The 24,485-nt window shown below is 51.0% G+C and overlaps 1 protein-coding gene across 1 annotated transcript in view; it reads right to left on the minus strand.

Annotated features, from left to right (window-relative positions):
- Nucleotides 1–24,485, minus strand: part of RALBP1 (ralA binding protein 1) — a 593,582-nt gene that overhangs the window by 39,564 nt on the left and 529,533 nt on the right. The gene's annotated exons all lie outside the window — the stretch shown is intronic.

Genomic DNA, 24,485 nt, shown 5'->3' on the forward strand with positions numbered 1-24,485 from the left:
CGAGCAGTGTCAGTGGTAGCGCCTGCCAGTGGACTACATCTTGCTCATATCTTCTAATAACTGGATGTAGGTTTTGCTTTGTGTAGCTATCTAGCGCATTGGTTATTAGAATGCCCAAGTATCGGAACTGATTGGTTTCAACCTTATATGGGGAGCCGGATGCCGGTATGCAGTCTACCCCTTTAACTGGGAACAACACGGATTTAGACCAATTTACTTTGAGTCCGCTAAAGGTTCCATAATCTATGAGGAGTTGTGTGACCATAGAGCAGGAGGACGCTGGGTCGCCCAAGTATATTAGGAGATCGTCTGCATAGAGGGATACTCTATCTTCCCAATTCGGGCTCCATCTGAAGCCAGTCCACGTGTTGGTGTCTCGCAGGAGGACCGCTAATGGTTCTATTATTAGTGCGAAAAGCATTGCCGAAAGTGGGCCTTGTCTGGTTCCCTTGCCTAATCGGATGATGCGCGACGGCCACCCATTTATTCTAACTTCGGCCAGTGGATTATTATATAGGAGTTGTACCCATCGTATGAACGGTTCCCCGAATTGCATCTTACGCATTATGGCCCATAGTGCTTCCCAATGAACAGAATCGAATGCTTTCTCAAAGTCTATGGCCAACAGAGCCAGGGATTGTTGTAGGGCGGGTGCTCTCTCCAGTGCGAGATGCAATCTACGAATGTTCATTCTGGTCGACCTCTGGGGCATGAAGCCACATTGGTCCGGATGGATCAAAGACGTAATGACTACTTGTAATCTATTGGCTAATATTTTAACTAGTATTTTAGCTTCACTATTAATGAGGGATATGGGTCGATAGGAGGTGCATTCTTCTGGGGGTTTATCCTTTTTGGGAATTACTATGATGGTGGCCTTGCGGAGATCTGTTGGGAGCTTGCCATGTTTTAGGGAGTATTCAAACACATTGAGCAGGTGAGCGGGTATATCTAGATGATTTAGCTTTTTCCAGATGTCAACTGGAAACCCGTTCGGGCCTGGGGTCTTGCCTGCTTGGAGTTGCCCAATGGCAGTTGATATTTCAGTAGTAGTGATTTTGCTGTCTAGAGCGGAGATTTGATCTGTGGCGAGCGTTGGAAGGGCAATATTGGTTAGTATAGTAGTATCTATGACAATGGTGGGGGGTTTATATAGGTCCTCATAGAACTCGGCAAAGCGTTCTGCAATCTCTGCATCGGTGTGAACTAGGTTTGTGTTTAGAGTTCTAATATGATTCACCTTCTGTTGTCCTTCGTCTCGCTTTTCGAGCCACGCAAGCATTTTGCCTGCCTTGTCTCCTGTCTCATATACACGTGCCTTCATTGCAGCGTGTGCTTTCCTAGCACTGTCCAGAGACAGATTGTGCAGCTTTTTCCGTGCCAACAATCGGGCCCTATTCGTCTCCGGGGTGTCACTGGCGATGTGTTCCAGCTCTTTGGATACGACCGCACTCTCCGCCTCGATGATTTTTTCACGGTGCTTCTTTTTTTATGGGACGTCCATGATATAATTTCTCCGCAAAGAACTGGTTTATACGCCTCCCACAATGTAAGGGGGTTATCCACTGAATCTGCATTAAGTTCGAAATAATCAGAGGTGGTTGTCTCCATTATCTCCTGAAATTCTGGGAATCCTAGGTAGTAGGAGTTCAACCGCCATGAGGGTGGTGGTCGTGGTCTTTCCGTTTCCAATTCAAGCAGGAGTGGGGAATGGTCGGAGATTCCTCGAGGGAGGAAGGATGCACTGCTTAGTTTGTGAATAGATTGATGTGGGAGGAAGAAGTAATCTATCCTAGACATCGAGGCATGGGCCCCCGAGTGGAAGGAGTACTGCCTTATCTGAGCATTCAGGGCTCTCCACGCATCACATAGGCCCATTGCTGACCCGAAGGAAGCCAATCTAGTCGTGGTGGCCGGGTTCCTGGCTCTCAGGTGTGTACGGTCTAGGGTATAATCCATGACCTCGTTGAAGTCAACCCCAATCACCATTGTGTCTGCAAATCCCGTTGCCACGATGGGGGTAATCTCGTTTAACAGGTCATTAAGGAGAGCTGTGGGGGGCGGGGGGGAGTATACTGCCATGAGTGCCAGTGTTTGATTCCATAGCGTTGCTTGACTGTACACATCGGCCTCCTGTTCGTGATTGCCAAAGGAAGCCTCTTGTGAACTAGTATAAGGACTCCCCTAGCACCCATAGAGAAGCCAGCATGCACCGCGGTGCAGTAGTTTGATCTTTGGAAGAATTTGCATATGTTTCTGGCTAGGTGCGTTTCGGTCAACATGGCTATATCTGGGGAGTGTCTGTTTAGATGCTGGAGGACCAGGGGTCTTTTGATGCTATTACCTAATCCGTTCACATTCCATACCAGGAGTTTGAGTTTTCTTCGGTTTGGAGTGTTCTCAGCTGCCATTGTTGTTCTGGGATTTGTGTTCACTGGATCTCCTCGGTCGCATACCCGTTACATCCATCACGCTCAGTCTGCATAGCGTACCCATCTTGCCTCTGTATGCTGAACATTGAATACATATAATAAATCCAACTCCCCCCTCCCCATACTCCACCCACAACTGAAGCATCTGTCGACCCAGTGTTTAACCTTTAAACAAATTAACTGTAAACTACATCGGTCTGCCCTGTGACAATCCGAGTCTAGAGCACAGTTGTGCCAGGTGTTGTGTCACTGAGGGCAACACAGGGCAGGGCAGTGGAGCTACGCTATGAGGCGCTCCGAGTTTGCTTTATGCCCGGTGGGGGGGGGACCGCCGCTTGGGTGGCCGCCAGCCGGGGTTGCCATCAACGACACTTTGCAGTGTGCGAAGCAGCATTTTGCGGTATATTGGTAGTGATGTGGACGTCCAGGATCTTGGCGATGTTTACTACGCCCCCTCATGTTGGAGGATTCCAAGCTGCAGTTGTTGTTGCGGTTCATGTTCAGGTGGTCTATTCAGGATGAGGCCTATTCGGTTCTCCTCTCCGTCTTCCGTCGGCACTCCAGTCGCCTTCTATATGTCTTTCAGCCCAACTCCACGTCTCCCTTGGATCAGTGAAGTGTACTGTTGCGTTTTTGTGAAATATCTTGAGTTGAGCGGGGAATACGAGTCCGTATTTAACTCCCATTGATTGGAGGCGTTTTTTGAGGGGGTCAAAAGATTGACGCGCTTTCTGAACTTCTCTGGTGAAGTCGGGGAAAAAGGCAATTCTTGATCCATTGTACGTAATAGTTCCTTTAGATCTCGCCAGCTGCAGCACTGTATCTCTATCTCTATAGTTTAGGAACCTTGCTATGACTGTGCGAGGCGGTGCACCCGGTGTGATCCTGCCGGTGGGAATATGTTGGGCACGCTCAATGGAAAAGAACTTGGAGAAGGACTGTGCGTCATATGTCCGCGAGCCACCCCTCCAGGAAGAGCTCCATACAGTCTCCTTCTGCCTTTTCTGGAAGGCCGAGAATACAGACATTGTTGCGCCTTGATCTGCCCTCACTATCATCTGCTCTTGCTTCCAGGAGCTTTATTCGTGCCATCATGCCAGCCATCTGGCGGTTAACTCCACGGAGGTTGTCCTCAGTCTCGGAGATCCGCCTCCCCAGTGCGTGAAGTTAACTTCTGGAGATCATGCCTTAGCAAGGATACGTCCGCACCTATACTGTCCATTTTTTTCTCCATGGAAGTTCTAGAGCTGGCAATGGCACCCATAATGTCTCTGAGTTAGATATTCTCTTCCGTGCTATCCGAGTCTTGTTGTAGTGGTCTTTCTGGGAAACGAGACATTGGTGTAGTTGCATATTGTTCAATCCTGCTTTGTGTGGAGGTCTTTCTGGGCCTATCTTTCCCCATTGCAGGTGTTTCGGTGAAGTGGCTTTGCAGGTCCAAGACCTACCTGGAAGGGGAGGCCCGCTGGAGGGCAGGGACACAAGTAATATTGAAGGGGAGGGAGATTCCGGTATGATAGGTCCGCTCTTTCAACTCTATGCAATAGGGATGTTTACAATTCTTGAGCCCACGCCTGGGTGTGTGTCGGGGCCAATTTTACGCACTGCGATTCCATGGGAGTTGCTTTCATCATCTTCCACAATGGTGTATGGGAGCCCTATAAGTGCGCGCAGGGAGGACAGTGGTGCTTGATTTTCTGAAGTTGCGTTTATCGGGTGGAGAAAACTGCGCTGTCCAAGCAGAGGAGGCACCGGGATAGCAGTCACGCAGGGCCCCGCAGCAACAGCGTGGTTAGTTTTGTTCAACGCCTTCTGGTGTATAGACAAGATAGCCTGGGCTTATTCGCTGTTGTTTACTGGCAATACGCGCTAGATTGGTAACTTTTCGGGGCTGGGAGCTGGGTTAATGGCCTGGTAGTGCTTTTATGTCATTCAGAGCGTGGTCTTTGTTCATGTATGTCCGGGCAGTGTCACACAGGATGACCGGGTTCTATCCCACGTCCTCGATGCTCCCAGCGCCACCAGGGTCGCTGGCGAGATGGGCCGGAGTTGGCGTCGGAGCTCTTGGGGTGCTCCCCGCGGCACCCGCGTTGTTTTTGCAGCTTCACTGCCGTGTTGTTCTCTCCACATGTCTCATATCAATGAGATTCCTGCAGCTTATGTGGGAAACACCCGGGCCCGCCTCGAGCCGCGTTAGTCCACGCGGCAATGCGCTGCGGGGCCGCCCGTGTGCCACTCGCCAGGGGACAAGGATCAGTTCTCCCACCCTCCCCTCTCCTTAACGGCGTAGGATTGTCCGCAGCAAGGCTACCGGGGTGGACGCGCGGGCGCTCTACGAGGAGCGGAGCGCCCACATCCGCAGCACAGGGGCCGTCAGCGGCTCGGGCCGGATTCCGCCTCGCGATGGCCCCCTCCGAGGAAGGGGGCTAGGGGGGCTCTCTGGCGTTTTCCTACGCACTCGATGGGGTGACAGTGCGATTCTCCTCAGGCTCCTTCCGACGAGATGGTCACCGGGCTGTGTGCTCCGCATGTTCGCCAGCAGCTGACCGGATCCGCTGCCGCCCAGGTGCGGCGGGAGGGTTCCCCCTCGCAGTCACGCGCGCAGGAGCACCCGTCACCGCCCCGGACCGTCAGTGTAGCCCCGCAGCCGGAGAGGCGGGCGAGTGCCGGGTCGAAGCAGTGGATTCCCTTTCCGGAGCCGATGGGTGGGTGATTGCGCGTCGCTCGTTCTCTCCTGGGCCTGATACAGCTCCAGGCCTCGCGATCTCCGCCTCTCGTGTCCTCAGGCGGCCATCTTGGTCACCCCACCACGATCTGTTGTCTGTGATCTCCGCAGGCTGTATCTCACACAGCTCTCACCGATTCTGATCCGGGATGTTCTGGATCGAAGCAGCAAAGTTTCGGACGTCTCTACGATATTTTGGGGACTCCGCAGTTGTATTTTAATAGCAGGATGAGTGGAGGATTGGGCTGGCGGCCGGGAGCGGCAAGGGATCACGTCCTCATTTTACACCCGCTGGCCACGCCCCGGGTAAGAGGTATTTGTTGATTCCCTTGGCACACCTTGTTATTTTTGTGCCCCTAGGTGCCGGAGTACGGCGAAGAAATGATGGACAGTGCCGGATCGAAAGATGCTGTGAGAACTGGTGAGTATGGCGCGGTGCTGGAGCTGGCGAAGCGACGCGTGCAGGACTGATGTACTTTCCAGGTCGGGAGATGAAATGGATCCAGAATCAGGTGAGGAATTTGAAATAAGTTAGTTTTCTAACCTTGTCCTTTTCTTCCTCTTTATTCTAGGAGCTCCGGATTCGAGGCGGGCGTGGCAGAAGACTGGATGCTGGCTGCAGGCACGGTGAGAGTCACGCTGCTGGATGCAGAACAACACGAAGCATGTGCTGCTGTTTGGGCGTGGTTTAAATAGCCTCCAAAGTAGTCCCAGGAAAGAAGTTCCCCAGGACCACACCCGAGTAAAAAATAGTCCCTGTAGTAAAATAGTCCCATCCAGGACTCACGATGGCTTGGATTTATTTGCAGCATGGTTTGCATGAGGTAAGTAATGTCTATGAGCCTGGCGCCAGGACTGATCTTTATTATGAGCCTGGTGCCTACGGCGCCAGGACTGAACCCAGACAGCCCCTAGCTGGGGCTGCTGGGGTTTTTGTAAATGTCTGGATGCCTGCTCCCGGGGCTGATGGGCTTGATCTGGATGCCCGGGGGTAGGCATCATGACACTAACTCTCTGCAGATCAGACGCTTTTCCAAGCAGAGAGTGGCAGTAGATTTCTCACCTCCGCAGGTGCCTCCCTCTGGACTGGCCTCCCTACCCCTCTCAGGCTTGAGCCGGATCTCCCCAAGTTCCGGAAGCTTCTCAAGACCTTCCTTTTCTCTTCTACCTTCCCTCTCCCCTGTTAATGTCCTCGTCTGAAGGAACCAGGCAGCCAGTCAAGAGGTAGAGTCTTACAGGTCACCAGGCGGCCCCCAAATCCAGTCTACCCCTGTACTTGATCCCCCCATAATCACCCACCCCCCCTCAAACTGCACTTGCCCTTCCAGGCCTCTCCCCCCGCACTAGCCTAGCTGGGCTACCTCACACTTTGTTCATGGACCGGCCTCCCCCTGCACACTCTGCTTCCCCTGACAACAGCTTTTTCTCATGGGCTTTCCACTTTGACCTGCACCCCATCTCGCCCCACCCATCCCCTGCACTTCTCTTACTGCACTTGCACGATAGTAGGATCATTTTTCTTTTGTCCCCCCTGCTCTCCCACCCTCTTGTCTTATTGCGCCTTGAAACAGGCTGTGTATAGGAGTGTTATAAATACCCAATAAGTAAGTTAATAAAATGCAACAATCTAAATTAAATATGGCCAGAGACACTAAACATCACTTTTAATCTATATTTAACAGCCATCACAAAAAAAGGCTTCAGTTTACCACTAATAGGTTGAGCCAGTTTGATGACCGTGAGCAACAAGTAGGTGGCAGTTGCTAAGCAATCAATGAAACTAAATATTTTGGCAAGTGAAAGTGAGTCAATTCATAATAAATTACATCTTTAGAGGTACTTTAAATAGAGGAAGTTCACAACCCAACAGCAACACGTTCCTTTGCAAAAAGTACAATTGAACGGTAGTCTTTGCCTGAACAAGACTGATTGCTGCCATTAAACCATGGGCAGCCAAACTGTTACTCACAACTTCCACCAGCCCCATCAAGCTTAGTCAGTTTTAAAGGATCATCGAGTTGTATAGTACAACACCTGGAAGGTAAGCACTCATGCACTAAATTGTGACTATTCAATACATTTGTGGGATTAAAATGTACAAATGTCCTTTCAGATCCATGTGCTAAGCCCCTCTCCCTTGCTCTAAACTACAGCTCATTCCCCTTCTCTCTTTTTTCTTTTTTTTACCAATTTTATTTAGAAACGGTTGAATTCAAATACATTTTTTCCAACAATAGGGACCAGGCAGACGAACACTTATTGCAGCACTTTTTGACAATTCCTACCCTACCCACCCTGCAATGTCCATTCCCACCCCATCCCAACTCACCAGGACCCGGTGAACCACACAAAACTAACGATTGTGCAGGAACTGCGCCACTATGATATGTTGTGATATGATAGCTCATTTATAACGTGCTTAATACCGTGAGGTTTCTAAGCGTGGACCCGGGGATCAAACCTGTTGTTCTCTAGGACATCTTGCTTCCAAGGCGATCACATTGCCCCCGAGCTATCCTCCCAGTGTCAAACCCACCCGAAGTGCCCCAGATTTGTGATAACCTCAATGCCTGCAACCAGTCTAATGGAGTCTAGCTCTAGGAGGGACTGTTACAAAGAAGATAGGACATTTGTGAGGGTAAGCATCACGTCATCCACATGCAGGGACAGCTTATGATATCTGCGGCCTACCCTAACCCCCTTGATGGTGGGATTGTTGCGGACCCGTTGGGCAAAGGGCTCCATTACCAAAGCAAAGACTAACAGGGAAAGGGGGAACCCCTGCCTTGTCCCATACGTGAGAGACATGGGGCCCATTTGCTCTTGGTTCACCGGCAGTGAGGTCCTAGGTGAACTATAATTGGCCAGGAGCATCTTCCGGAAGTGTGGCCCAAAGTGGAATGCTTCAAGGGATAGACACAAAGGCCCAGTCGACCGTGTCGAATGACTTAGTGGCGTCTAGCATCACCAATGCCATCTTTCGGCATTCTGAAGTTGCTATCTCCACCAGGTTTAGGGCAACAGGGCAGCTATATCCGTGTTTTGGATGCCTTCTGTTTGGCCATTTCCAGGGCACAGGAGTCATTGTGTGTATTGCGCTGCAGAAGGAGCAACCAGCTCACAATCACATTTGCCGACCTCAGTCCAAAGCTCGTTTACACAAAGCAACGAGTCCTGACCACCTCTGAGACGGGGTGGCTAGCCCCTGCCATTCCCTGGAGAGCGCTTCACAACTTTGTCGGCCCCGCTGCTGAGATGACCTGCTACGGGACCCCTCCACGCCAACACCCATGGATGGCCTTTGTTGAAGTCCGTCTTTCAAGCAGATGGTGTGCTCTTATAGTGGTCCGGTATCACCAGCTGAAGAAAAACTATATCCCTTGGGGCCCTTTTTACTTCCCAATCCCGGGCAACAACAGGCACTACCAGTCATCGTGACTGGGAGTGCCTGTTGGCTCCTCAGGCTGCCCCACCTGTGGCTCTCTTCCTGCTGGTGCCTCAAGCAGTCCCCTGCCATACGAACTCCCAGGGTTACTCTTGCCAGGCTTTACCTTCAGAAAGTGCTAGGGGCCTTTCACCTTTCTTCTGCCTCCTTTGTTGGTGCACTCCTAAGCCTGGTGCCCCCCCAAGCCTCTCCGGGAGCGAAGGACGGACTCACCGTGTGCTGCTCCTCTCGAGCTGGACATGCCAGGGCCGATGTTGATTGCGCGCTCCAGCATGCTCCTTCCCAGCACGCTCCTTCCTTAGGAGGCAGGGCCGGCCCACCCACAGGGAGAAAAGAAGGCCCGGAGCCCTCGGGGGTCCGCCAGGTCGCCACCAAGCAAAGAAGAGAGTTAGGCGCGGGCCACTGCACCCGCAAAACAGGAGGGCGCCATCTTGGTTCCCTGACTCGGCTGGGCTTTACCTTCCCTTCACCGCCAAGAGCGGGTGAAGATCGCGGGCTGCAACTGGGGAATTATGCACATTTTGCCCAGACTCTTCACGAAGGCCATTAAAGAAGCGACTGCATCGCTGGTGCTCCTAGCCCCTTCTCTATGTTTTACAGCTGCTTCTCACAATCAGAGACAAAATTACTAAAAGACAATAGTTTTAAATTGGCCAGCTTTTTACACTCGCTTAATAAAATGTAAACATACATTTTCCAACCATCGCCTCATAATTCATCCAATGCATTTGAATGAGCTTTTGTATTTAGACCAGCATTTCAATGTCCGAGGACGTTTATTACAATTTTAAAATATGGAAATTATTGAGAAGTGAACCAGAAGATGCTCTGAGGCTCGAATTTGGAGTTTTTAGCATGATGGTTCAGGCTCAGTGCAGTTTTTTAGAAATGTTCTTGAAACTCCAGTTAGGCCATGCTGAAAATAAATCAAAATGTAAATAATGCAGTTTTAGAGATTGTGGCATCCCACACTCAGAAAGATTCTCTCTCTTTTTTCTTTATATATTTTTATTGCATTTCTTAAACAGTAACATGGGGAGTTGTCCCTCTCCCTGGTCCGTATCCCCCCCACTGGAGTTCAGTTCTCGAGATCTTGGGTGCTGAGCGTCTTGGCTTTTACGGCTATGTGAACGATCCGTATATTGTGTGGGCCCCACTGTTCCATGTAATCGCTCTGCAGGTATTCAAGCGCTGTTCCCCAGTCTGTGGTGAACCTCTGGCGGTTCCCTGTATGTTGTACGCGATTCGTTCCATTGCCAGATGGGACCAGACTCTTCATAGCCAGTCCAGACCAGAGGGTGTTGTGTTTTGTTTCCATTTCTGAGCAATTGCTAGCCATGCCGCTATCAGTAGCCCCATAAAATTCCTTTTCTGTGTATCGTCAGTGTATTGTCGCCGGGGCTCCACATGCTGCACATCCAAACCTCTTCGGTCAGCCCGTCCGTACCTTTGAACATCGCCTGGATCTGTGTCTTTACCTCTACCCAGAATTGTTGCAGCTTCGGGCAGTCCCACCAGATAGGTCTCCAGTTGCCTTCCTCGTCGCACCGCCTCCAACATTTATTCGGTATGGTGTGCTATATTGTATGCAGTCTTTCCAGGGTATAGTGCCATTTAACCAGTATTTTCATCCACGCGTCCCTCGAGTGGATTGCCCTTGTCCATTTCGGGATGAGTTGCCAGACATATTCCCATTGGGCTTTTGTTATTGCTCTTCCCAGCGTTGTTTCCCACCTCTTCATATATTGCCATTTGGTTTCTTCTCTTGGGGCATTTAGAAATTTGTAGATGACTGATACCAGTTTATTTGTGCTCAAATGTGTCATAAAGAATGTTTCAAATGGGGTAAGAGATCCTGTTGCCGCTTTCACCATTCGTGGGGTGGATAGCCAATGGTGGAGTTGATCATACTTGAATCTGTCTTTTTCAGTCAGATCCAGTAGTTCACGGCATTCCGCGAAAGTTCTAGTCCTTTGTTCATTGTACATGTCCCCCACTTTCGTGCAGCCTGCCTCTTCCCATTTTCGGAATGCTTCTGGTTCCATGCCAGGTAGGAATTCCTGGTTTTGGAATAGAGGCATGAACGGTGCCTGATCTATAGATAGTATTTCTTCTTTAGTCAATCTATTCCAGATCTCCAGCGGTGTTTTCATGACCTCACTTATCCTTACATTTTGGTGTCTGTATTCCGTTCTGGTCCACATGAGGTAGCGCATTCGGGTTCTCGCCACTGCTCTGTCCTGGGCTTCCCATATTTTTCCGGAGTCGTCTGGGATCCATTCCTTTAGGACTCACAATTGTGCCGCTTTATGATACTTCCTGAAGTGTGCTTGTGCCATGCCTCCCGATTTCCTCTGTGTGGTGAGTAGTATGCTCGTGAGTCTTGGAGTTTTCTTCTGCCACACGTATGTCGACACTGCTTTGTGGAGGGCTTTAAAGAAGGTGGGGGGGGGGGGAGTTGTATAGGGAGCATCTGGAAGACATACAGCAATCTTGGGAGGACCGTCATCTTTATCGCCGTCATTCGGCCCCACCATGAGATCGACAGGGGGTTCCACTTCTCCAGATCTTGTTTAGTCCTTTCAAGGAGGCTCGGAAAGTTCCCCGTGTAGAGGTCGTTAATGCTGCCCGTCAGTGTCACTCAAGATATTTGACCCCTTCTTTTGCTACCTGTAGTTGAAGCTCTCCTGCTACTCTGTGTGTTTCTTCCCTTTTTCCAGCTAGCATTAGGAGTTCGGATTTTTGTTTGTTTATTTTTAGGCCAGATATAGTGCCGAATTTCTCTATCTCTCGTATAAGGGAAGGTATGGACTTCGTCGGGTCCAATACTGTCATCAGCATATCATCTGCGTATGCCATCACTTTGTGCGTTATCCCTCCCATGTGTATTCCTTTTATATCTGGAGCAGCCCTGATCCATTCCAGCAGAGGCTCTAAAATGATTGCATATAAGAGTGGTGAGAGGGGGCATCCCTGCTTTGTGCCTCTCCTTATTTCAAACTTGTCTGTAAGTTCCCCATTTATCGCTATTCTGGCTGTCGGCGTGTTGTAGTTGGCTCGAATTCTCTTGATGTAGGTGTCTCCGATGCCCATCTTACCAGTGTGCGGAATAGCATCGACCACTCGACGTGGTCAAACGCTTTCTCTGTGTCTATTGCCAGTAGTGCTGCAGGGGTGCGTGTGTGACCAATCTTTTCTATGATGTGGATTGTTCTTCTAATGTTGTCATTTATTGGGGATGAACCCGGATTGGTCTTGGTGAATAAGATTGGGCAGTACCTTCATTAGTCTGTTGGCCAGAATTTTGGTATATATCTTAGCGTCCAAATTTATGAGTGCTATCGGGCGGTATGAGCTTGGGCTCTCTGGGTCTTTGCCTTGTTTGTGGAATACCAATATTTTCGATTCATTCATTGACTGTGTGATATTGCCAGAGTCTTTGAAAGAATTATATAGGTCTGTTAGTGTTGGGACCAGGTTGCTTGCGTAGATATTGTAGAATATTGCCGTGTATCCGTCTGGTCCCGGGGCTTTGTTCTCAGGGGTTCCCGGATAGCCCTTGATATCTCTTACTCCGTAATGGGCTGGTCTAGCTGCTGTTACTCCTCTAGCGTCACTGTCGGGAGGGTAATATCGCTCAAATAATTGTTTTGTTTGCTCTCTTCCGGGTTATCTGATGCGTATAGTTTTTGGTAGAAATGCTTGAATATCCTTCCCATTTCCGTCGTCAGGGTTCTCTTCTGGCCATGCTCATCTTTCAGGGTTTTTATGGTTTGATCTTGTTTTTTCCCCTTTAGCTGCCTTGCTAGCAATTTGTCTGCTTTATTTGCTTTTATATAGTACCAATGTTTCAGGTGTAGCAGCTGTTTCTCTGCCCTTTTCGTCCTAAGAGATTCTAGTTGACCTTGTACGCGCCTGTATGCTCTCTTTATTTTCGTAGAATGGTTGCTGGTCATTTCTTCCCGTGGCTCTTCACACTTCGCTTCCAAGTCGGCTTCCCATTTGGAACTTAATTTGTCCCTGTGTGCCTTGAGTGCCATTATGCGTCCCCGTATGACCAACTTGGGGGCCTCCCACAAAGTTGCTTTTGTTGTTGCCACTGTGTTGTTGTCCTCTAAGTATTCTGTTATATATTGTCTTCTCTCTTCTCGCATGGTCTTGGAGTATTTCCCTTGGTAGGTTCCATCGCCAGAGGTTGGTCTGCTTCTGTGTTATTAGGAGTGTCATTCATAGGGGGCATGATCCGAGAGTGATATGTTCCCTTTTACGACCTCTTATCTTCCTCAGTAGGCCTGCTGTGGACCATATATAGTCAATTCGGAAACTAGACCCGTGTACGTGTGAAAAGTGTGTGTATCCCTGTGCTGAGCCCCGTATTTTCCTCCAGACATCGTTCCGGGCCATCCTGTCTATAGTTCTCTCTAGGGCCTTTGGGGGTGTCCCCTACCATCTGGAGTTCGGGGTTGTTCTGTCCTTGCTTGGTTCCCATGCCATGTTGAAGTCCCCGGCCAGGATCGTTTCAGCCTTTGAAAAGGTTTCCATCTTATCTAGTGTGTCCCGTATAAAGCCGTCCTGTCCCGTGTTGGGAGCGTATATCGTCGCTAAGGTTAGAGGGAAGCCTTCTATTTGTACATTCACAAACAAGTATCTTCCATGTTTGTCTGGGAGAGTGTTCAGGATACGCACATTCATGGTGTTGGCGAAGGCGATCAATACCCATTCTTTCTTTTCCCTATTCGCTTGAAGGATCGGATTGTAGCCTTTTATACAGATTCTCACTTTGTCCTGTTTCTTGATATGGGTCTCCTGGAGCATAATGTCGAACTTCTCTTTATGTAGGAAGTGTTCCACCTTCTTCCTTTTGACGGGGGAATTCAATCCTCTGATGTTGTATGTTAGAATCTTATTCCCCATCTTCTGATTGTGGAGTATTGCCCTTGCTGTATCGCTTGCACTCGTTCGTTTACACCTTTTTGTCTCCAGTGGGGATTCCCCCTATCCTCCCTAAAACTATCCCTATTTCCCTTCTGTAACCCCAACTTTCCCCCCTCCCCTCGCCCACCCCCTGTAACTTCCCCGAGGAGGGCTCTGGGCCCTATGATCGCTAGGGCGTACAGCCCTTCACGTCATGCCCTCTCACACTCAGGTGTAACTGTTGCGTGGGGAGTCCTAAACCCCACTTAAGGTCTTTTGGGATTCCATTTTGGTCCCCGCTCGCTGCCTCCGGGTGTCTGCTTGCAGCCGTTTCTATATGCCTTGTTTCGGTCGGAGCTCTTGGTGTTCTCCTTGTTCTTGCTCTATGGCTGAGTCGTGTGTTGTCAATTTGAGTCCTGCTGTCTCGAGAGGCGCTTGGGTTTTGGATTTATGGTATTCCACCCTTCTTGGGACTCTTCTGCTTTGTGTGGGTTCACTGCCGCTAGCCGGTTCTCCTTCCCTATCTTGTATGTTCATGATTCGTTCCCCTTCCTCACACGTGGTAACTCTCTGTTGCTTTCCCTCCCACGTGAATAGTAGGCCAAAGGGGAATGTCCATTTATAGCGGATCTGTCTCACCACTAGCTCTTTTCTTATGGGCGCCATTTCCCAGCTTTTCTGGAGGGTCGATTGTGCTAGGTCTTGATAAAGTTGGATTTTAGTCGCATTCATCCTTATATGGTCCATCGTTCGTGCTTTCTTTAGGATCTGCTCTTATTGTGTGTACAAAGTCATTGCGACTAGGACATCTCTGAGGCAGGCCCCTGGTTCTCCTGTGCGGCATGGGCCCACTATGTATTCTGTCAATTTGGATCTCTGCTTCCTCTTCCTCCTCCAGTATGTCTCTGAAGACCTGCTGCACTGCCTGTTTGAGGTCCTTGCCTTCGATGCTCTCAACCATGTTTTTAATTTATATGTTAGATCTGCGGGATCCGTTTTCCAGGTCCTCACATTGAATCTCTAGGTCGTGGGACAGCCTAGCCAATCTCTCCTGCACTTCCGCGTAGTGTTGCGCTTCTTCATCCAGATTCTGCATGGTTTTCTCCAGCATATCTGTTCTTTCCTCCAGGTTCCCTATGTCTACTTTCAGCTCCTGCACCGCTTGTTTCATCTCTCCCTTCATGGACTCAAATTGGGTGTGCGTGGAGGCCATGAATTCCTCCTGTACTTCCTTGAATCATTCCTTCATATCCTCTTTGGTGGTCATGTCGGTAGTTTCTCCCTCTACTTGGTCGAGGTTCCCTTTCTCCTTTTGCGTTAGTGTCTTCGGGTTTGTCGGCGTGTCTGTCCCCCAAAGTTTCACCAGGTTTTGGTCTTGTTTTTGTTTGTTGGTAGAGGCGTGTGGTCGTCTGCCCCTTGTTTTGGACATGTGTGCTCCCTCTATCCGGTGCAGCTATGGGTTTTTCCAGAGTCCCCGTGCTGCGTTTTATATCTCGGTCTGCTTTCTTATGGGGGAAGCCCCCTCCGCCTCTGTCAGTCCTTGCGGGGGTATGCGATCCTGCCTTCCCTTGATTATTCCGAGGGGCCTTGGGGAGGGTGTCTGTGTCCCTTGTGTTCTTTTCCCAGCCATGATTTTGGGTCTTGGTGGTGTTTGTGAGGGTTACGTATTCACTCCCTTGATCGTCTCTCTTTGTGGTGGTCTTGTAGCCAGTGTGGGCTGCTTTCCGCTTGGGTATTACTTGTCCCACTTTCTCCCACTTCCTTCCTCTACTTATTCCCACTCCGGAATGAGGGGGGAGCCCTCTGACTGGGCCTCCGTGATGTGGCCGTGTTGTTAGGGAGGGGCCGGGTCTGTCTTTTTCTATTCCCGTGGTTGCGTATCCCTCGGGTAAATGTGGGGACTAGTCCGTTGTTCTGATCTGCCTTGTGGGCCCCTCCTGTGCCACCTTCTTACCTGTAGGCTCTCTCTGGGCGTCTGCTCTCCGGCGTCTCGTCCCTTTCTGACTGCTTCTCCAGCCTTCTTATGCGCTTTCCGGGGTTTTCTGTGGAGGATTCCTGTCTGGATGGATCTGGTCTGTGGGCCTTCCGGTGTCCTTCACCTTGGCTGCCTGTGGCTGTGTGGAGGGGGAAGGTTCTGCCTCTGCTCTCTGTCTGGCTCCCCTTCCCAGGTTTCTCCGCCTCCGGGAATGCACCCGCTGTTACTGGATGCCTCAGGAGCTCTTTTTCCCCCAGCTCCTGCACCCCCGGGGGTTCGTATACGTCGTTATTGTTCATTATTGCTTGGGGTCTGTGTCCTTTTAACTTTGCTTTGTGAGCCCCTTGGTTTGTTTCCCGGATCCGCGGAGGCGTTGCTAATGTCGGTCCGTATGGGTTGCCGGGGTCCTCCGGCTGCTGTGTGGGAGCTCTCCCTCCTCGTTGCATGCGCCTTTGCTCTGTGTGGTGGCGGCGCCAGGGACCGGCTTCTCCCGATGCAAGGCGTCTCAGCACACCTCCCTCGATCGGAAGGGGGGGGGGGGGGGCTTACCTGGTATAGCCCGGCTATCTCTCCCGGATGTGCTCCGGGCGGGTTTGAGCCTGCAGGGGTGGTCTGCCTTTCTCAGCCGCCGGAAAGCATCTGGGTGGGCGCACTCCACTTCAGCCCCACCGTCCGGGGTCCGCGCTGTTGGAGCCTTGCTCCCCTTGTGGACCCTCCCGTCTGTCCTGTCCCCGGGGATCCAACCTCTCTTGGGGCCGCTGCGTAGCTTTTTTGTCTATCTTTTTTGTGCGGCCCTGAGCTGGGGGATGGAGCTTCACTCAATCGCATCTGCCCAGCTCCACTGCCATTTTGGAATGAAAGATTCTCTTTTGGTACACTAGTGGAATTGCCCTGTTAAGGAGGTCGGGCCTGTATGATGTCTATTGTGTAATGTGGGTTTCTGTTCTACATTTGGATTTAGAGGCCAATAACTATACCAGCAAAATTAAGTCCCTCGAGTGTAGGATGATTATACTGATGATCCGGCTATATGTGCTTCCTCTTAACTCTCAAATGAAGGGGCTGTATATGATAAGAAATGCTCATGTGGGCTGGGTAAAGATGAGGATATTGTACATTTGTTATTGATATGTAAAATGTGTATTGATCTTGGAAGAAAGTGGCTTATGCTTCACTTTATCAAAAACAATCTCAGGATGTGAATGACATGAGGCTTTGTATGAATTATAACAATACAGATTTTATGCATGATGTTTTAGGATTTTCTAAAGCTCCTTTTAAAAGAAGCTCAAGAGTATGTTGAGGTTTTAATGTCTGTAAGTATGTTGTTTTATCTGCTTAATGTGGTATTAGATGTTTGGATTTTGCTAATGGAAGTTCTCTGAATAACATTTTCTGCCAACCGAAGTATGATGGCATCCTCGTGCAGCAGAGCCTTCTGTGAACACTGCAGGCAGTTTTCCCCTCGACTGCTACTGCCTCAAGTAATCTTCAGAGAAGAACCCAGAAACAGGAGGGTGAGAGTTGGGAGGATTTTTGGGGCTTAAGCACACTAAATGACAACATTACGCTACACCACATGCAGATGCAAGCCAAAACTAGACCTGGCACACTACACCTGTGCACAAAAAAGTTCACAGAGTTCTGCCCCACCCCATTGCTATTTAGTGAAGACACCAGTATTATCATCCAGCCAATCGGAGCACCAGTTGAGCTTCCCTGGGCTTAGGATGTTCAAGGAGTTAAATGTTGTAGTTTGCTCTTCATTACGCAGCTGAGCAGCCATCAGCTGCTGCAAAGACAGTGGTCTGCACTCACAGCAAAAAAATAATGCGGAGCAAGGATAGCTGGGGGCAACACGTTTGTCTTGGAAGCAAGACAACGCAGCGCAACACAAGTTCAAATCCCGATCCTGCGCTTAGAAACCACTTGGTGGTAATTAAGCTTGTTATAATTATAATGGTTCTTTTTACAGTTGGGCGAGTGTGGTTGTAAAACAAATCTGCTCCCTTGCACATCCTACTCACGCCCAGTAGCTCTGACACTGCTTATGGGGCTCAACATTCCCACACATTACTACCAGAGTCGGATGAGCAGCACATAACTTTTCCAGAAGTTAAAACCACAAGCAATCCCGCTGAGAACTCCTTGTATCACTCTGTCTTAAATTACTATTTATAGAAGGACTGCAATCTTGCCTCACACTGGAATACATTCCAAAATGCAAATTATCAAGACACACAGTTTCTTTGTAATTGCAGTGTCCGACAATACTGGATATCATGCCCAAACAATTGTCAAGATGTATTGTGAGTATCAACCTTGAGGCCAACCTATTATGGTGAATATGAAAGACAAAGACGTAAACCCAAACACAATTAAGCTAGGGTAGCAGAGTGGTAAGGCTTAGGGGCGTGAGAGTACTCTTGGAGTACAATGAGATGCACACAGATTACTCCAATAATTCCAGTTAGACGAGAAGTATATACATATATAATTATTTATTAGCCCTTTAAATACACTGCAAGCAACAAAAATCTCAGGTAAGTATTATCACTCACCTACTACCATATACAACAACTATTGGAGGGTTCTGTATAGAGACAGTTAAGCAACAGTCAACATAATCATGAGAAATACATTCAATACCTGTGTGTGGTTGTAACGCTCACCTGATTCCCGCAGAGGCGCCGGTCTTGACTGGGTGAATGCCGTATCTTCAAAGGTGATGTGTAACACACGGTTGGCTCTTTGGGCTGGACCTCTGTGCACTGTATGTCTGACTCGAAGAGTAAGATGTCTGCAGATAGAAAATATGGGATTAATGAACTGGGGTTATTGGGTGCCTCTCTCCTCTTCCCTTTCCCTTCTCCTGTAGAACCCCAAAGGTTAACGCCCTCACCTTAGGTAAGTGAACGCCGAGCTCTCCATCTGCCTCGGGGCAGGGTGCCGTAACCAGTTTCTTCACTGGATAAGGGTGCAGACCTCTTGACCTCAGAGGACTGCTATCCGTCGTTAACTGCACGAATGGTAAGTTCTGGGCACTTCAAATGTCTTAAAAGTCTTTTGTAATGATATCTCTTGTTTTGCAGGGTTCCGGCGATGGCGGATGGCGGGCTGATGAGAGTTGAGGATCGAACCCGCGTGAGGAATAGAAGCGCCTGGAAGCACGTAAGTAAGCACTTGTAGCCTGCTTCACGATGCGCACTAACTGTCCCTTTTATCTTGCAGGTACAAGTTCGGAGCTTTAGAGAAGCTGAAGGGTGCTGGAATACCCACTGGATTCGGCGTGGGAAGGAGTAATGGCACGTGAGTAATGAAGTTGCCCAATGTCTTTAAACGCACCTTCTTTTGTCTTTCAGATGCGGGATGAAGCGCCGAAGGCCTCCGGAGCGTGCAAAGAGCTGGTAAGCTTTTGTCTTTCAGATGCCGGAATGCAGCGCGAGGCGTTGGTGACAGCCGATGGACCAGGTAAGAGATGCGCTGCCACTGAAGACCGTAGTGCTAACCTGTTCTTTCTTTGTCTTTACAGGTGCTGCTGAAGACTGGATTCCAGGATGGTAAGCCTTTGTTCCCTTAGGCCCAGGATCAGAAGCAGAAGACACGATGAGCGTTCTGCTGCAGAGAATTCAGAATAACGCAAAGCAAGATTCATCCATCGGGTGTGGTTTAAATAGCCTCCTGTAGTGCTTAGGTGTCTCCTTCCACAGCCACGCCTAGGTAAGGAAAGAGTTCCTGCTTTCCAGAAGAGTTCCAGTGTTCTGAACCTAGGGAGTGGCTCCTGCCCCACCCAAAAGGAAAAGTAGTCCCAAACAGAAGAGGATCAGGGTTCAACTGGCAGGTAAGTAAGCAGCATGGTCTGCTGCAGGTAAGTCCACCCAAGCATTATGAGCCCGGCGCTTCCAGCGCTGGGACTGGGCATCTTTATGAGCCTGGTGCCACTGGCGCCAGGACATGGTCCAAAAGGTCCCAATTGGGACTGGCTGGCACTCGGAACCGGGGTTATGGGTCTGCTTCCAAGGGAGTCGGGCAAGTCCTGATCTTTTGGAAGCAGAGATCATGACAGCACCCCCCCCTCAAGGCCCCTCCCAAACCGGGCTTCTCCAGGGGTTTGGGCTTGTTAGGAAATGTTCGATGAAATCTTTTGATTAGACGAGGCGTGTGGACATATTCTGCAGGTTCCCAGGATCTTTCTTGGGGACCGTAGCCTTTCCAGTCAATCAGGTAAAATAGTTCAGATTTGGAGATCTTGGAATCCAGGATGCTTTTGACTTCAAACTCGAGTTCTCCATCAACTAGAATAGGTTTTGGAGATGTAGTTAGTCGGGTTTGAGGTTGCACGGGTTTTAATAGAGGGACGTGGAAGACCGGATGTATCTTCATGTGAGGGGGCAAGTCCAACTTGACCGCTACTGGATTTACTATGGTAGTGATGGAATAGGGACCAAGGTATCTTGGGTTGAATGTGCGTGGTCCTTTTAGAGGTAGATATTTGGTGGATAACCCGACTTGATCTCCTACTTGATATTGGGGGGCTTCCTTCCGATGTTGGTCTGCTCCTTTCTTGTATTGTTCTTTAGCCCTTTGAAGGTGAGAAACGGCTTCCTTAAAGGCTTGGGTGATTGTAGAATGCAGGTGGTCTACTGCTGGTGTTCCAAGATCTTGGAGTGGATCCAACTCCGAGGTTCGAGGGTGACTATCGTATAAAAGAAAAAACGGGGTCTTCCCAGTTCCCGAGTGGACAGAGTTATTGTAGGCATATTCGGCTATCCAAAGGATATCTTTCCAAGTTTTTTCAGTTTGTTGTAGCATGCAGCGCAAATACTGTTCCAGAGTTTGATTGGTCCTCTCGGTTTGTCCGTCGGTTTGAGGGTGGTGGCTGGTCGAAAGTCTCACATCAATTTGAGCCGACCGACAGCAACTTCGCCAAAAATGAGAAATAAATTGACTACCTCGATCCGAAATTAGAACTGAAGGAAAACCGTGCAGTCGGACGATGTTTTCGAGAAATTCTCAGGCCAGAGTTGCTGCTGTTGGTAAGCCTTTGAGTGGAATGAAATGCGCCATCTTGGCGAATAGGTCCACGATTACTAGGATCGTATTGTACCCGGAGCATGGAGGTAGATCGGTGATGAAGTCCATGGAAAGCGTATGCCAAGGGCGAGGCGGGATGTCAATAGGGCGTAAGGAACAAGTTACTTACCTGTAACTGTTGTTCCCCAGCATGGGTCTGGCATGGATTCACATGCTCATGAATATTCCCCGTCGTCAGGCTGGGAATCCTCGGTAAAGAAAAAACCAGTATCAGTTTTGTTTCTGATCTGTCTTTCGTAGTAATAACCAATCACTGGTCTCTGCGTCATACTGACCACAGCCAATGACTGCCCTCTACCTAAGCACCGCCTCTGGCAGCCATCTTCAGATTTGGAAGCACGTGAAGTGGCAGTATGACCAAGTGAAGAGCCGCAGAGGGGTAGGCGGGAGGGTTCGCATGTGAATCCATGCCAGACCCATGCTGGAGAACAACAGTTACAGGTAAGTAACTTGTTCCTTCTCCAGCATGGGGTCTGGCATGGATTCACATGCTTATGAATAAAGAATACATAGCAGTACACACATGCACAACCACGGGAGGTGGCAAAGGCTCAACATTAAGCATTGCATCAAACTCAACATTAAGCATCTTACCTCCTCACCAGGCTCACCTCAGGCGAACAGGTTGCGCAGCACTGCTTGGCCGACCCTGGACTCCTCCCTGGAATCCCAATCGACGCAGTAGAACTTCGTGAAGGTGTGCGTCGACCTCCACGTAGCAGCCCTGCATATGTCCAGCAGGGGCACACCAGAAAGGAACGCCGTGGTATCTGCGATCGCTCTGGTGGAATGGGCTCTCGGACGGCCAGGCAGCGGTCGGTTTGCCAACCGATGACAGTACATGATACAGCCGGAGAGCCATCTGGAAATGGAAGCCTTCGAGAGAGCCTTCCCCTGATTGACAGGTCCAAAGTTCACAAAGAGTTGTGACGTCTTCCGAAAACACTTCGTGCGGTCCACATAGAACTTCAGCGCTCTAGCCACATCCAGCGAGTGCAAAGTCCTCTCAGCCGGCGACGAAGGCGACGGGAAGAATACAGGCAACACCAAGGGTTCGTTGAGATGGAAGTCCGACGGTACCTTGGGCATGAAGGAGGGGTGCGTCCTGAGCACTACCCTTGTGTCGTGAAAAGTCAAGTACGGGGCCTTGCAGGAAAGGGCCTGGATCTCTCCCACCTGTCGTGCGGAGGTGATGGCCACAAGAAACGCTGTTTTCCACGACAGAAACTTCAACGGGGCCGAGTGCAGAGGCTCGAACGGAGGTCCCATGAGCTTGGTCAGCACCACGTTGAGCTTCCACGCCGGGGCCGGAGCCTTCACCGGTGGGAACGATCTGAACAGTCCCTTCATGAACTCTTTCACCAGACGATGAGACCACAAGGACGTCCGCCCCGTGGTTCTGGTGTATCGGCAGATCGCAGCAAGATGAATCTTGATGGACGCGTGTGCCAGTCCAGCTTTGGCCAGCGTCAGCAGGTACGGCAGAACTTGGGGAGCCGTAATCCGTAGAGGGTTAATCTTCTGTGCGTGGCACCAGACAGAGAACCTCTTCCATTTGTGTCCGTAGCATTTAAGAGTCGAGGACGCCCTGGCCTTTGCAAGAACCTCTCTGCAGTCGGCCGGTATGTCGTATCCTCCAAACTCTAGCGCTGCAGGAGCCAGGCCTGCAAGTTCAGCGATTTCGGGTCGTGGTGGAGGATGGCGCCTCCTTCCCTGGAGAGCAGATCCGCGTCCACCGGCAGCTTGATTGGCGGGGACGCTGACAAGTCCAGAAGGTCCGGGAACCATATCTGCCTCGGCCACGCAGGTGCGACGAGGATCATCCTGCACCGTGACCTCTTGAGCTGGTTGACGAGACGGATTAGCAGTGGCAAAGGAGGGAACGCGTAGAGGAACAGGCCCTCCCAGGGGAACGAGAAAGCATCGCCCATGCTCCTCGCCTGGGGAAACCTGCTGGCGAACCTCCGGCACTTGGAGTTCGTCGCCGTCGCGAACAGGTCGATCTGGGGTGTGCCCCACCGTCGGAAGAGGCGATCCACTAGATCCTGCCGTAGTTCCCACTCGTGGCACGAGTGCAGCTCCCTGCTGAGTGAGTCGGCAATGGTGGTTTTTATCCCTGCCAGATGAAACGGCACCAGAAACATCCCTTGGGCGACTGCCCAATGCCACAGGTCCTGCGCCTCCTTGGACAGTGCTGGGGACCTGGTTCCGCCCTGTTTCCTGATGTAAAACATGGTGGTGGTGTTGTCGGTGAAGATCCTCACCACCTTGCCCTTGAGGGACGGAAGGAAGGACCTGAGGGCCCAAAACACTGCACGGAGCTCCAGGACGTTGATATGTAAGGATTTCTCCGTCGGGAGCCAAAGGCCTCTTGCGTGCAGATTTTCGGTGTGCGCTCCCCACCCTTCCAGGGAGGCATCCGTGGTCACGGTCTCCTGGTGGGCTGGGGTCTGGAAGTCCATGCCCGCCGTCAGATGCGCGCGGGTGCCCCACCACCGGATCGCTCAACAGCGAAAACTCTCGTCGAGTGTGATCCTTTCCTCGAAGCTGCCCGTCGTTTGGATCCAGCGCGCGTCCAGGAACTCCTGCAACGGGCGCATCCGGAGCCTGCACATGGGAATGAGGTAGATGCAGGAAGACATCATTCCGAGGAGGGACTTGATGGACCTCACCTTGGCCGCGTCGGCCACCAACATCCGCTGCACCTTGCCCAGAATGGTCCTGGTCCTCTCCTCCGACGTGGAGGCCAGAAGGGACACTGTGTTGAGCCTCGCTCCCAGAAACAGAGCGTCTTGCGCGGGCACCAGGTGGGATTTGGCGTAGTTCACGGAGAATCCCAGGTCCGTGAGAAGTTGGACGGTCCTTGCCGTGTGAACCACGGCGAGCTCCCTTGTCTTGGCTCGGATGAGCCAGTCGTCCAGGTCAGGGTAGACGTGGATCCCTTCGCGGCGCAGCTGAGCCGCCACCGGTGCGAGGCACTTGGTGAACACCCTGGGTGCCGACCGTAGACCGAAGGGGAGGGCTTTGAACTGGTAATGACGCCCTTGGACCACAAACCTGAGGAATTTTCGGTGCCCCTTCAAGATGGGAATATGGAAGTAGGCATCCTCCAAATCCAACGACGACAAGAAGTCTCCTTCCTCCAGCTGACCCAGGACGTGCTGGAGGGTGACCATCCGGAACTTTTGCGCCTTGATGAACTTGTTCAGACGTCGCAGGTCCAGGATGGGGCGCCATCCCCCCGTCTTCTTCTTCACGAGGAAGTATCTCGAGTAGACTCCGGAGCCCCGAAGCCTCTTTGGGACGAGTTCGATGGCGCCCTTCTTGAGCATCGCCTTCACCTCCAGGGACGTGAAGTTCTTTCCTGGCCACGGGGGGACGCGCGGACACTTTCTTTGAAACTCGAGCGCGTGGCCCCGGGCCAAGGCGTCCAGCACCCAACGGTCGGTGGAGATGGACTCCCACACGCTGACGAAGCTCGCCAGCCGGCCTCCCACCGGGGTGCTTCGGTGGGGGCCCGACCCCCCGGCCGGTTCAATCCTGCTTCGACGAGGCTTTAGCGCCTTGTCCTTGGCGACAACGGCGGGGTCCGCCAGACTTGCCTCGTCCCCTGTAGGCCTCCTGAGACGACGAGCGGGCTGCTTGACGGTAGGAGGAGAAACCGCCGCCGGAACCTTTGGAGGCGCCCTTGCCTCCGCTGCTCCGAAAGGCCGTCCGTCGTCGTTGCAGAACTCCCAAGGGCCCGGGCCGTCTCGGTGCCCGCTTTAACGGCCTGAAGGGAATCGTCCACTGTTTTCCCAAACAGGTTGTTCTCATCGAAGGGCATGTCCAGGACTCTGGTCTGAACGTCTTGACGGAAGTCCGTAGCCTTGAGCCATCCACGCCGCCTAAGGCAAACGC

This window comes from Ambystoma mexicanum, chromosome 5p (genome assembly GCF_040938575.1).
Source record: "Ambystoma mexicanum isolate Mex_15411 chromosome 5p, UKY_AmexF1_1, whole genome shotgun sequence".
Lineage (NCBI taxonomy): Eukaryota > Metazoa > Chordata > Amphibia > Caudata > Ambystomatidae > Ambystoma > Ambystoma mexicanum.